Source organism: Mesoplodon mirus, assembly GCF_964341445.2.
Source record: "Mesoplodon mirus genome assembly, chromosome: 10".
In the NCBI taxonomy this organism is placed as follows: Eukaryota; Metazoa; Chordata; class Mammalia; order Artiodactyla; family Ziphiidae; genus Mesoplodon; species Mesoplodon mirus.
The window spans coordinates 94,039,964-94,052,210 of record NC_138986.1 but is presented as its reverse complement, the minus strand read 5'-3'; the positions used below and the strand labels follow the sequence as shown (position 1 = coordinate 94,052,210).

Sequence of the window (12,247 nt, the reverse complement as noted above, 5' to 3'; positions counted from 1 at the left end):
AAAAATTCAGTTTAACCTCATTTTGAATTTTTAATGTGTATCATTTTAGACAGATTGTTTCACGAAATCATAGCTAACATTATAGAACCCAAACCTACACCAGTGATTGGTCTAATGCTTTACATATATTAACTCATTCTGCACAACAGTCTTATTATAGAAGCACTATTATGTGACCATTTTACGGATAAGCAGACTGAGGCACAGAAAGGTATCTAGAAATTACCAGAGTTGGGATTTGAGCCCAGGCCATCTGTCTCCACTCCAATATACCACCTTGTAATACTAAAAAATATGTAGGAAGTACTTAGGAAGAAATAATTATGGGTGTTTTCAGTTATTCCTAAAGCCCTAAAGGAGGTGAAAGTTTTGTAAAGGGCAGGAAGCTCAGTTTTAGAAGGGTCAGATGCAATAATGCCTTGTTTGTACAGAGCTTTCTTCCAAATAGATCAGTAATTTCCTTCATATCCCTGCCTACCTTCTGACCTGAGGCCTTTTTTGTTAATACGGAAAAGGTTAAAGGGGTCAAAAGGAAAAATGCATTCCTCTATTTAAATGAACAAATGAAGTGGTGATTACTTCTGAATACTCAGCTAAAACCCTTAGCAGTTAGATGTGAAACAGTCAGAAATTAGGAGGGTTTAAAACTCTCAAACAAATCTGTGAGAGATGGATCAAGGTCCATTCTGCCTCAGAGCTGATTGTAGGTGGATGTTTAATGAGCAGATGATATGTCTCCCTGAAAGAGATAAAAACACCTTTGAAGTGGAAATTGGCATTTACGTACCTCTTCAAGGCTCAGCCTTTATATGTGGTTGTGTGCTTCCTACTCCTGTGCCAGGAAGAGGAAAAGAGTCTGGTGGTAACAGGAAGGTCTCAAGGCTGTGTGAGATGAGCTGATGTCTTGAGCTGCAATGGAACTGACCCAAACCCGACAGCTCAGCTCACCCCATTCACTTAGACATGCACTGGGAGAGGGCCTCTGGAAAACGCACTGCAACCTGGTGCCCTGCTTCAGGTTGGTACTTACTGAACCACCTTGAGGTGCTTAAAAGTAAGCCGAGGAGGAAGAGTTCTGGTATGTTCCCCAGTAAGGATGGAAAGGCACCTCAGAACCCACCTCCTCCACCCCAGTCAGTCAGAGACCTGGAAGGGTCCCCAGTCCTGCTGATGTTTTGCTGCAGCATCAGTAGATGGATGCATTCTGGGGACTGGGGTACCACCCCCCATGGGAAATCCCCCTTATTATGCTTTGAGGGTTTTACGCTTTGCTCAGGCTTTGGGAGTGGAGGAAGGAATTGGTGCAAGTCATCTCAGGATGACCCGCATCACTCTGAGCTCCACGCTGAGGGACGTGTGTTAGTTATGATACAAGTACACAGGGCTTGTTCCTGTTCAGTGGAGCTCAGCGTGGTCCTGACTTTCAGTAATCTCTCCGAAGCTGAATGGAAGCTGAGAGGGAAGAAAGCGAGTAGACACAGAGCACGTGAGCTCACAGGCCAATCTTCCTGGTAGCTTCTGGGGTCCTCTGGTTCTGCTCATCCTCTCCAGACCTGGTGCTCCAGGATGCCCCTGGGGCATGCTCAGTGCTACCAGAGCTGTTTGAGGCAAGGCATTGGCAGGAAGAGGGCTTCTCCCTTCATTTATTGGAAAATGAATGACTACCTGGAATCCTGCTTCTTGTTTGTGCCATTATTCTGGTGGATGTATTTACAGAACACTTTTTGATATTAAAGAAATTGGGAGTGAAAGCTGGGCTATGGGCACTTTAGCTGTAAGAGGTACCAACTAAAACATCTCTTAGTCATTCTTAATGTACTATTACCTTTTTTCCTTTTTTGGGTCCTATTATTCATCTTCTGATTCCTTATGAATGGGATAAAACAATCAACAATGCTTTATTTAACAAGTTCTAAGATTTCTCTATGTGAGCCGCCATGGAAGGCAAGTACAAAGTTCTTGCTCTTAGGATCTTGATGGGAGTACAGGATATATACATATATAAACAAAAAGGAGCAATTATACTCCAATAAAGATGTTAAAAAAAAAGGAAAAGGCATCCTGTTCCCATTTGATATAAATATGTAAAATATAGCGAGACAGCATATACACAAAAATATCACCTTCCTAAATATCACCTTCTCAATTTTTCTAAATAAAGTAAAATTTCTGTCAGAAATATAAGATAAAATAAAACTGGATTGTCCACATGGAAGCACATATCCATTTTAAGCCACTGGCTTAAAAATAATGTTAGTCCCCAAAGGTTCCTTGATGACCGATAAAGGGCTATCTACATAGTTATTTTCATTTATTCTACACTTTAAGATATCTCAAAGTGACCCCTCGTATTTAGGAAGCAGTTGCCAGTAAGAAAACAACTGGAAGGGGCATGCATAACATTTTAAAAAATTTTTATGTTATACTGGAGTATAGTTGATTAACAATGTTGTGTTAGTTTCAGATGTACAGCAAAGTAATTCAGTTATACATATACATGTATCTATTCTTTTTCAAATTCTTTTCCCATCTAGGTTATTACAGAATATTGAGTAGAGTTCCTTGTGCTATACAGTAGGTCCTTGTTGGTTATCTAGTTTAAATATAGTAGTGTGTATATGTCATTAGCAGTCTTTTTTTTTTAAAAATTGAAGTATAGTTGATTTACAATGTTGTGTTAATTTCTGCTATACAGCAAAGTGATTCAGTTGTACATATATGTATACATATCTATCTATCTATCTATCTATCTATCTATCATCTATACTCTTTTTTATATTCTTTTCCATAATGGTTTATCACAGGATATTGAATATAGTTCCCTGTGCTATACAGTAGGACCTTGTTGTTTATCAGTTCTGTATATAATAGTTTGCATCTGTTAACCCCAAACTCCCAATCCATCCCTCCCTCTCCCACCCTCCCCCTCAGCAACAAGTCTGTTCTGTATGTCTGTGTGTCTGTTTTGTAGATAACTTCATTTGTGTCGTATTTTAGATTCTGCATATAAGTGATATCATATGATATTTGTCTTTCCCTTCTGACTTACTTCACTTAGCATGCACACTGTTTTATATCACAAATATAAAACATGTTTCTTTAAGGTACTAGCAGTAGCAATCTAAGAGTCTAAACTCAGGATGCCTTCCATTCTAACAAGGGGCATTTTGGTGTAAACCTTAAGGACCTGGATTGCACCACTTTGTAGCTGTAGGAGCTACAAAGTTCCTAAGTTCTAGGATAAGTCATTAATAATTGCTAAACTGTCTCATCTCCTAGAAATGAGGAAAGAATGGATTCTAGGATTATTGTCAGCATATAAAGTATACAGAGTATATAAAGTGCTTAGCTCAGGGCCTGGCTCATGATAAAAACTCAATAAAGTGTGCTATCATTGCCATTATCATTGATATATGTGAAGAATCTGAAAAGTTGGAGACTTTTCACTTTAATTTGTGCCATTTTGGTCCAGAACAGTTAAGATTGCATATTTCACACAGGTGTTAATGAATACAATTTAGTTTAGTATCACTACAAATTGGAATACATTTATTTCCTCCTATAAGTGTTGCCCACTGAATAGGCATGTGTGAAGAGCTATCTTATTTGAGTCTTCTTATAGTAGGTCAGAAGAAGACATGATTCTCAGGAAATGGACATTTACTGGTTCTAGTCATAAGTCATGTGATAGATAATTAGAAGTCAATGAGGGCAGTTGCCTTTTGTCAGTTTATTAAAAAGAGCCTGGAGTTTGAATAAGAAAGATGAACATACCTGTAGATTAAGCCTCTAAATAGCATTCTTTCCCAACTACATCACTGGAGTTTGAATTGCACTTATGGCATAACTAATCAAAATATATGTTCTTCTCATCTAGTGCTTCATTAATTGTTACTCGTTGCAGGTATTTGCACAAGGAGCGGGCTTACTTGGGGCTGTAAGAAAATGGAGGGTCTGACAGCTGCTTAGTAAATTAACAGCTGAAAATACAAAATTTACAAACTGAGAATATAATTTAACTTTCATCATGTTTATTTATTAACTTTCACCAAGTTTTCCATACCTTCCCTGGGCAGTAAAAAGCAATTCATCAAATCTCTTTTCAAGAGGAATTCAAATCTTCCTCCACAAACCATGCTTGGCTAATCTAAGTGAAAATTGTTTTAAAATAAATACATTTAGAAATGCACTAAGGGGATACTTGAGGAAGATTGGTATAATCAGGATTAGTTCAGAAAATTCAAGATGGGAGCCTACTTTTTATTAACTAATTATTTTCTTTCAATATGCTATTCACTCTTGGGGGAGAAATACTTCACTTATACTCTAATATTTTCAAAATTTTATTGGAGTTCTTAGGTTATGTCATAGAAGAATATTTAATAGGTTTTATGACTCTGGCCTTCTGGATCCTCCCATAGTCCCAGAGTCACAAAGCAACCCAAAAGGTTTTACTTCTCTTGGGGAAAGACAGATAGATATATAAACTCTAGAGGTGGGTTATCTTAAAAAAATAAACATTGACGTCTCATATTTTCCTCTTCTATGTTTAAAGTTTTAAAGCAATCTTTCAATGGTCAGGAATTGTTACTTTCAGGAAAGCCAATGACTGTACATCAAAGATTAAATAGATTTCCTGAAGAATCTGTTTCTAAGATCTAGAGATGAGCAGAATTTCTAGAAGTGAAAATGTTTGGATTCTTTCCCTTATTATAATTTTAGATATATGGAAACTCACTGGAGAGTTTTCAAATACTTAATGGATTATAATGCTTTTTGCCATTGGAGGTATGCATACTTCCCACATGCCTTACAACCAAAGGATTCTGTGATCCAAGGGTCACAACAAAGAGAGGTGGTCTTTTCACTGCAGCAAGTAGTTTGGATGTAGCAAGTAGTTTGGGATGATATGTGTGAGACTTTCATTGTTGAGGAATACCATCAAGTTATTGAAATACTATGTAATTATATATAATAAAGCAAAAAATAATGTTTTCTTGACAATTTCAGGGTGGACATAGAGTCAGATTCATGGGAATGGAGATGGATTGATTCTCTATGATAACTGTAATCATTATACTTGGAAAGCTCTAGTTGCTATTTAGGACAAGTGGTTGTTCTACGGATCTGTCTGAATATATTTCAGGAGAAATATGTTCCCAAATCTAATTTGGTTGTAAGTTTCACCTTGCCCCCATTTTGAGAGTTCACTTGAGGCAGCCTCTGGGGAGATGCCTCCTCAGAGAGGGAGCTCTATGGGGTTGCACTGTGTCCAAATTGAGAACTATGTTCGTACATGTTCGTACATGTCAACGGGCCCATGCACAGAAACAAGCAACAGTGTTATTTTTTGAGATAATGACCTGCGCCATTATTCATTTATTGCGTTTCTGCTCCAAATTCAACCTTCTTTATGTGCCCTGTGATAAGGCGTCTCTTCTTCACAGTGAGTGTGATGTTCACTTTTCTCTGTAAAGGGCTCTGGTGGGACACTGCAGAGAAGGGGCTCTCCTGCTGTTTCCTGCTGCAGCAGATGGAGGGGGGTGGGTGGTGTCAGTGGTGTCAGAGTGCAAACGTTTGGTGGAGCTGTGCCCCAGCCATGGGCCTGGAGTCCTCAGCCTCCCTGCAGCCTTCACTTGCTGATAGCCTTTCTACACCCCTCTTGAAATGAGAGCTGGTGTCCCAACAGCTTCCTGCCTGTACCTGTATCCAAAGGCCTCCCAACTGCACTGGCCTCCCAGATTCCTCTGCGGCCTCGAGGGCCCCCACCCCTTCAGCATGCCCACACCCCTGGTGCTCATCAACTGTTCTTCATCTCCATTCTGGAGGGTTATATCCTGCTCACCCATGAGCCTGTGGACCAACTTCAGGCTGGACAAACCAGCAAACTTTTCTCCCTTCCTTTGGGCTGAAATATACCTTCTCTAATGGGGTCTGATCCCCAGCCTTGGCAAGGGGATCCCCCTCCCAAGTTTGTTCTTCTTTGAGTACTCTCCCTCTGCCCTAGGCTACTATATAGAGTTTCCTTATATTTTATCTTTTATCATGGTTTATTCTTTATATTAATCTTCCTTTGTTTAACCCATTATGTGACTTCTATTTCCCAATTGAACCCAGGCTGCTACACATCAAACCTCAATTGTTCACATGGGCATACAAAAGTGACTTCTAGATAGCATCCTGATTGAAATGGAAGCCAGCCTAGTATGCTGAGTGCGATGTTTATTTTGGGTCAGCAGATGTCTCATGTTGAGACGATGCTAGAGGTGATCTGTAGATGGGTGCTTCCTGGGACCATCCTGCAGGGTTGATGCCTCCCTGGGTGTGGCCTGTAGAGAAGCCAATGGAGTTTCAAAGGCACTACCTGGGACTATGTGGCAAGTGTGAGTAATAAAGAAGAAGACAGTTATTCATCCAATAAGTTTTTACACAGTGCCTAGTATGTGCCGGGTACCGTCCTAGGTAGTGAAGATCCAGGAGGGTAAAAGCTACACAAAACAAAAATCCTTGCATTTGATTTTACTCAGATATTCCCTTCACATTATCTTTTTGCCCACCTAACACTTCAAGTGTGTTTCACATTGTACTGGTTATTCTTACAATCAACAGAATAAATCATTTCACATAAAGTGATTATAGAGGTGCTAGAAGTGTGGGGGGGCAGTTTGCAGTCATGGGTTTTGTGCCAATAGCCATTTTGAAGGTAAACTTATGTAAAAAAATCTTACTTCTGGACAAACATTTCAAAGAGATTTTACTGCCTTCAAATGAATGGCAACAGGTGAATGGAAAACTAAACCTAGATGGTGTGTGGAATTGGCTTTGAATTTCTCATTAATTAAGAGTGCTCAGGGACCTGGCTGTTCTAATTACATTTGTTGGGAAACTTGATCATTTGTGAAATGAAACATGAAGCTATACCACTTCCTTAAGAAACCCAAATGAGACTTGGCATGGTCCATGGAAGAATCAATATGAAGATTACCTCTTGCCAATAGGAGGCTCAGTGGGGTAGGTCCTCACTTCTTGGATTCTTGTAGGATTTTCTTTCAGGTGTATTTATTGCATCCATTTGAACTCTGCTTTGTTAGTTATGAGAGGAACTAAATCTGTCATCAGTGGTTTGATGACAGGACATTTTAACAGGGCACCTCGGGATGGCTAATTGTTGATTTTACTTCCAATTAACAGTAACTTTGACTTGTTGTAGGAATTCACATGTGTTCACTGAAGATAATCAGTGCTTTTTTTTAGAGGAAGGAACTGATGAGAGAATATTTTTAGATTCTCTTGTTTTTAGTCCAAATGACCTGAGGTTGGAGGGAAACTGATGTTTTAACCTTTTCATTTCTGTGTTTTCACCTCTCCTGTGTATTCACATTCTCTGGGCAGGTGTGGACCCACAAGTACACTTTTGTAGTCTATCTCTTTCTCTTCTCTTTCCTTAAAGTAGGAAGGAAGAGGGTGGCCAGTGGAGAAGGAAAACTTCTCAGGATATATGATGTGATAGGAAAAAAGATGCAAATTTCTTTTTTTTACTCAGGTAATTTAGTTTTTCTGTAGATAAAACTTAGCTAAAAAAATTACTACCTCTTTCTGAAGTTTAAAGCTACCTGATGTTTGGGGGAAATATTTACAACTCTTTACACAAGGTAATAATATTTAAAATTGTGTTAAGATTTCATGTTATACACATTACAAATAGCTATTTCCTTGAACTGATATTTTCATGTTTAAATTCCATGATTAGAATTTAATTCAAAATCCCTATTTAAGTGATACTACAGAGTTGGCAAATTAAAACGTGTATAGCATTTAAATGAGTGACAGTATTTCAATAAAGTGCTTATAAGGGTCTTGAACTCTGGAATCATTTTATATTAAGAATTTGATTAATCAGCCTAATATATTTTAATTTACTGTAAATATAATTTTTAAAAAATCTTAGAATATTTCCAAAAATAATTTTATTAAGCCTTTAATGTATGCTTGTTAGAACCATCATAACCTGTAGTAATATTATCTTCCACTTAGATCTTCCTTTTATTGGTCTCTGAGTTCAGACCTTGATATATTATGTAGACTCAGTAAAGGGGAAGCTGCTATTATCTCCATTTTCAAATGACAGTCTTGGTATGGAGAATCAGGAAGGGTACCATGCATGCAATGTTGTTATTCAGAGAACAGAATAGGATAACTGCCTTTAGAATAGAAGGATTAAAAGATCAGTGTTAGAAGAAGTCCTATTTTACTGAGGCAAGATAGCATGGAGAAAAGAAAACTTACCCTAGAGATCTTGATTCTAGTTTCCACTTTGCTACTAACCTACTGTGTGAACCCGAGAAAGTCAGTTAACCTCTCTGAGCCTTGGTTTCATCAGCCATAAAGTGAAGGGATTGAATTAGATCCCCTCTAAGATGCTTCCAGTGATCACATATCATTACACCATTTGGGAGGATTTAGTTTTCATGTCTGTGAGATTATTAATAGCCAAGTGCAAACCAAGGAAAGCATGTGTTTAAGTGATTTGCTATCCTCAGATTTAGTAGTCAAATTAGTAGTGTTCCAGGCTCTGCAATTTTTATATATCCGTATAGAAGAACTGACTTCACAGTTCTGACATTCAGAGCAGCAGGAAAATAGCATAATCTATTTCTCCAGGAATCAGGAAGGGAAATCTGGTGATTTGGGCAGTTCATCTTGGCTTCTGGTAAAAAGCAATTGTATCCAGGAACGTTGAAAAATCTGCCCTTAATAGCTTTAAGCAGAATGGAGATTTAGTGGAAACAGCAATGAGAAGATGTTTTCTCCAGTCCAGTTCAATATACACATATTGAGCTTCTATTAAAGGTCTACAACCTTTTATTTATAAATCTGAAATTCAGAAAACTCTAAAAAGCCTGAATTCATTTAGTGGCAAAACCTAACCCAAATGGATATGAGGCTACGTGCATTTTTTATTTTTCTCACTTTGTGTGAATACTCATTTCTCTCAAGGAAGAAACTGCACTGTATTCGGTTTGGGAGTGTCACCTGAGAACCTGCCAGGAATGTTCTATAAGATGTGGTACATGGTCTGTAATAATATTCCAAGCTTGGGATATTTTGAGTTCCAAAGCTCATCTGGTTCTAAGGGTTTGAGAAAAGGGTTTTGGACATGTACGTGATTAGGGTGAAGGTGGGTAGAGGATGGCTGGAGAGGAACTGGGTGAAATGCAAAGGTACCCAGGATCAGGTCACTGTTCTCAGAGTTCCCAGACATAGTCACCAATGCAATATGGCACATTTTATAGGAGAGATAGGTACAAAATTTAAGGGCACTCACAGAGCAAGTATTGATATTTCTGCTGGGATTTCAGGGTGTTTCACAGAGGAGGGGAGATTTGAATTAGGTCCTGAAGGATGAGTGGGTGTTTCTCATAGGGAAGGGTATTCTAAACAGAAAGAAGAGAGGCATGCCCATTCATGGTGCCTTGGGGGCCCCTTGGCTCCTCTGGGGTTGAATTAGAGAAGCCGTGGAGAGGATGTAATGGGGCTGAGTGTTTGAAAATGAAATTAGGAATATGATCCAGTACCTTGTATATCATTCTCATAACCATTCGTTGACCCCTCTTAGGTTGGGTTGCCCAGAGGCAGGCCCGGAGAGTGGTGTTCCTATGTAAAGGCTTTGTTATAGAAGCATACCCAGCAGACCTCCTGGGGGTAGGGCAGCAACACAGGGAAAGGTGATATGTCAAGTAGGGAAGTATTCTTCTTGGGCAAGTTCCAGAGGTGGCTTTAGCTTGATCCTGAAGGAGGCAAGATAGTGAAATACTCCTGCACCCATCAGTCAGTCACGGGGTGAGGGCCATTGGACTGCAGTGGGTTGGTGATGTACATTTTCAGGCACTTCATCTGTCTTGGCCTGGGTTCTCCCCAAAGCAAGAGTATGTGCTGATGAAGGGGAGGTGGTGGGTGGCATGGACTAAAATGGTGAATGGAGATTCTAGGAGAGGGGGCAGACTGCCAACATTTTCTGCCGTAATACTGTTCGGTGACCCCTTATTGCAACTTATTGCACTGAGTACTTCAATCATCTCATTCACTTCTCATAACAATTCAGCAAGATAGGTAATATTTTCCATTTTATGGATGAGAATTCTGAAGCTTGGAAGGTCTAGTTAGTGGAGTTGTGTGCTCAGAACCCAGCTCTTTCTGGCCTCCAACTCCTTGTGGACTGCAGGATTCCCTAGGTCACCATGGCTTCCCCCCACTTTCCATCCAAGCAACTCTAATAATCTGTTTTGCACACTGTTTCTCTGCAAACCCTTTTCTCTGAAGGAACTGTTCTGAACTTTAAAAAGTTTCTAAACTGCCACAAATAATGGATAGCCAACAAGTAGATATATATGCACCCAATATAAGAGCATCTCAATATATAAGGCAAATGTTAACAGACATAAAAGGAGAAATAGGCAGTAACACAATAATTGTGGGGGACTTTAACACCCCACTTACATCATGGACAAATCATCCAGACAGAAAATCAGTAAGGAAACACAGGCTTTAAATGATACATTAGATCAGATGGACTTAATTGATATTTATAGAGCATTCCATCCAAAAGCAGCAGAATACACATTCTTTTCAAGTGCACATGGAACATTCTCCAGGATAGATCACATGCTGGGCTACAAAGCAAGCCTTGGTAAATTTCAGAAAATTGAAATCGTATCAAGCATCCTTTCTGACCACAACGTTGTGAGATTAGAAATCAACTACAAGAAAAGTTTTTAAGAGAAATGTGATGAAACACTGCTAGAAAAATACCCTCTCTTTCATTCTGTTTGAACTTTAGTTCTACTTAATGTATTCAAGGGCTCCTGAATCAAGTTTTATGCTACAATAAAGCAGAATAATTTCCTTATTTAAGTTTGTCCCAATTGAGAATGTTATCACATCTGTACTGATGCTTATCTTGTTGTTATTAATTTTGTTTTTCATTTGGAATTTCTTCAAAACTTTTTAGGAACCAAGTTAAGTTTTCAAAAGTCAATAAATACAAAAAAATTAGTTGATACATTCAGTTTCTAAAAGTTCTGTATTGTGTCCAGTCCATCAAGAATTAGAGAAATTCTAATTCTGGTAGTTGGGTAGTTGGGTAGACGGGAGTAAATTATTATGATTATATCTCATTGCTGTTACTGCAAACAAAGCAAACAAAACAAATCCTAAGCTGTGGTATTTGAGAGTCTGAAAAAAGATGTTTCTTTAGAAATTAGTCATTTAATATTACATTTTTAGCTGCAAAGCAAGTAAATCTCCTGAGAATTGAACTCAACAAATATTTATGTAGCATCTAGCATATGCCAAGCACTATGAGTGAGCACTGTTAAAATGAGTGACAGTGATTTCTTTGCTGACTACAGTGAGAATGGCAAACTAAATCCCTGTGAAAAATATTTTCATGTGAATGATGAGCTATTAAAATGTCACTAACTGCCAAAATGGAATTCATAGATGAGTCTTCAAAATAGAACAAGTATACATAGACACCATAAGCAGCATAATTAAGAATTTTTTTTTTTACATTATTACAGAATGGCCTTTTTTTTTCTTACTTAAAAACACTTGGAGAAGAGCATTGACTTTTAGTGACTTCTTTATTCCTGTTAGAGTTATTTCAGAAATATTATTTTATTGTCCACAGGAAACAACCGTACTGCAAGAGTTTTCACTTTAAATGCTTTCAACCTTTTACTCAGCTTCATTTCATCCCATCTCTTCTGGCTTTTCTGTCCTTTCTGGTTGTATTTTATCAGTTGTATCAACATTGATGAGCCAAGAGAAAATAAACATTTCTGAAAAATAAATCTGTTCCTGTATGTTTCTCCCAGACTGCCTCCCAGATTCGCTGCCAGCATCAGCACACGGGGTGGGAGAGTCACGCAGCCCAGCCAAGCCAGCTGCAATAGCTCTACCAGGACCCTGAGGAAGAGCTGGGATTTCAAACCTGTGAACGGTCGGTATAAAGTATTTTCACTATGCGTGTTCACCAGGAAAGAATACAGGCTTGAAATATAGTCATAGAGCCTATGTCATCTTGTCCTCCCTTTCCAAGAAGGAGAAGATCTTTAATCTCGACTGCACTGCCAGTCTCTTCCTGTCCCATCCACCTCGGGCTCCCCTGCCCATGCCACTGTGCTATGTTGGGCTAATTCTGGCTCCTTCTGCAATTCGGCAATGCCAACACAGGTGTTGAATTTAT

At 38.8% G+C, this 12,247-nt stretch overlaps 1 long non-coding RNA gene across 1 annotated transcript in view; it reads left to right on the top strand.

Annotated features, from left to right (window-relative positions):
- Positions 1-11,995, top strand: part of LOC309811528 — a 247,351-nt gene extending 235,356 nt beyond the window's left edge. The window contains exon 3 of the long non-coding RNA XR_014295202.1: positions 11,877-11,995. This is a non-coding gene — a long non-coding RNA (uncharacterized lncRNA). The remainder of the gene's footprint in view (positions 1-11,876) is intronic.
- The last annotated feature ends 252 nt before the right edge of the window (positions 11,996-12,247 follow it).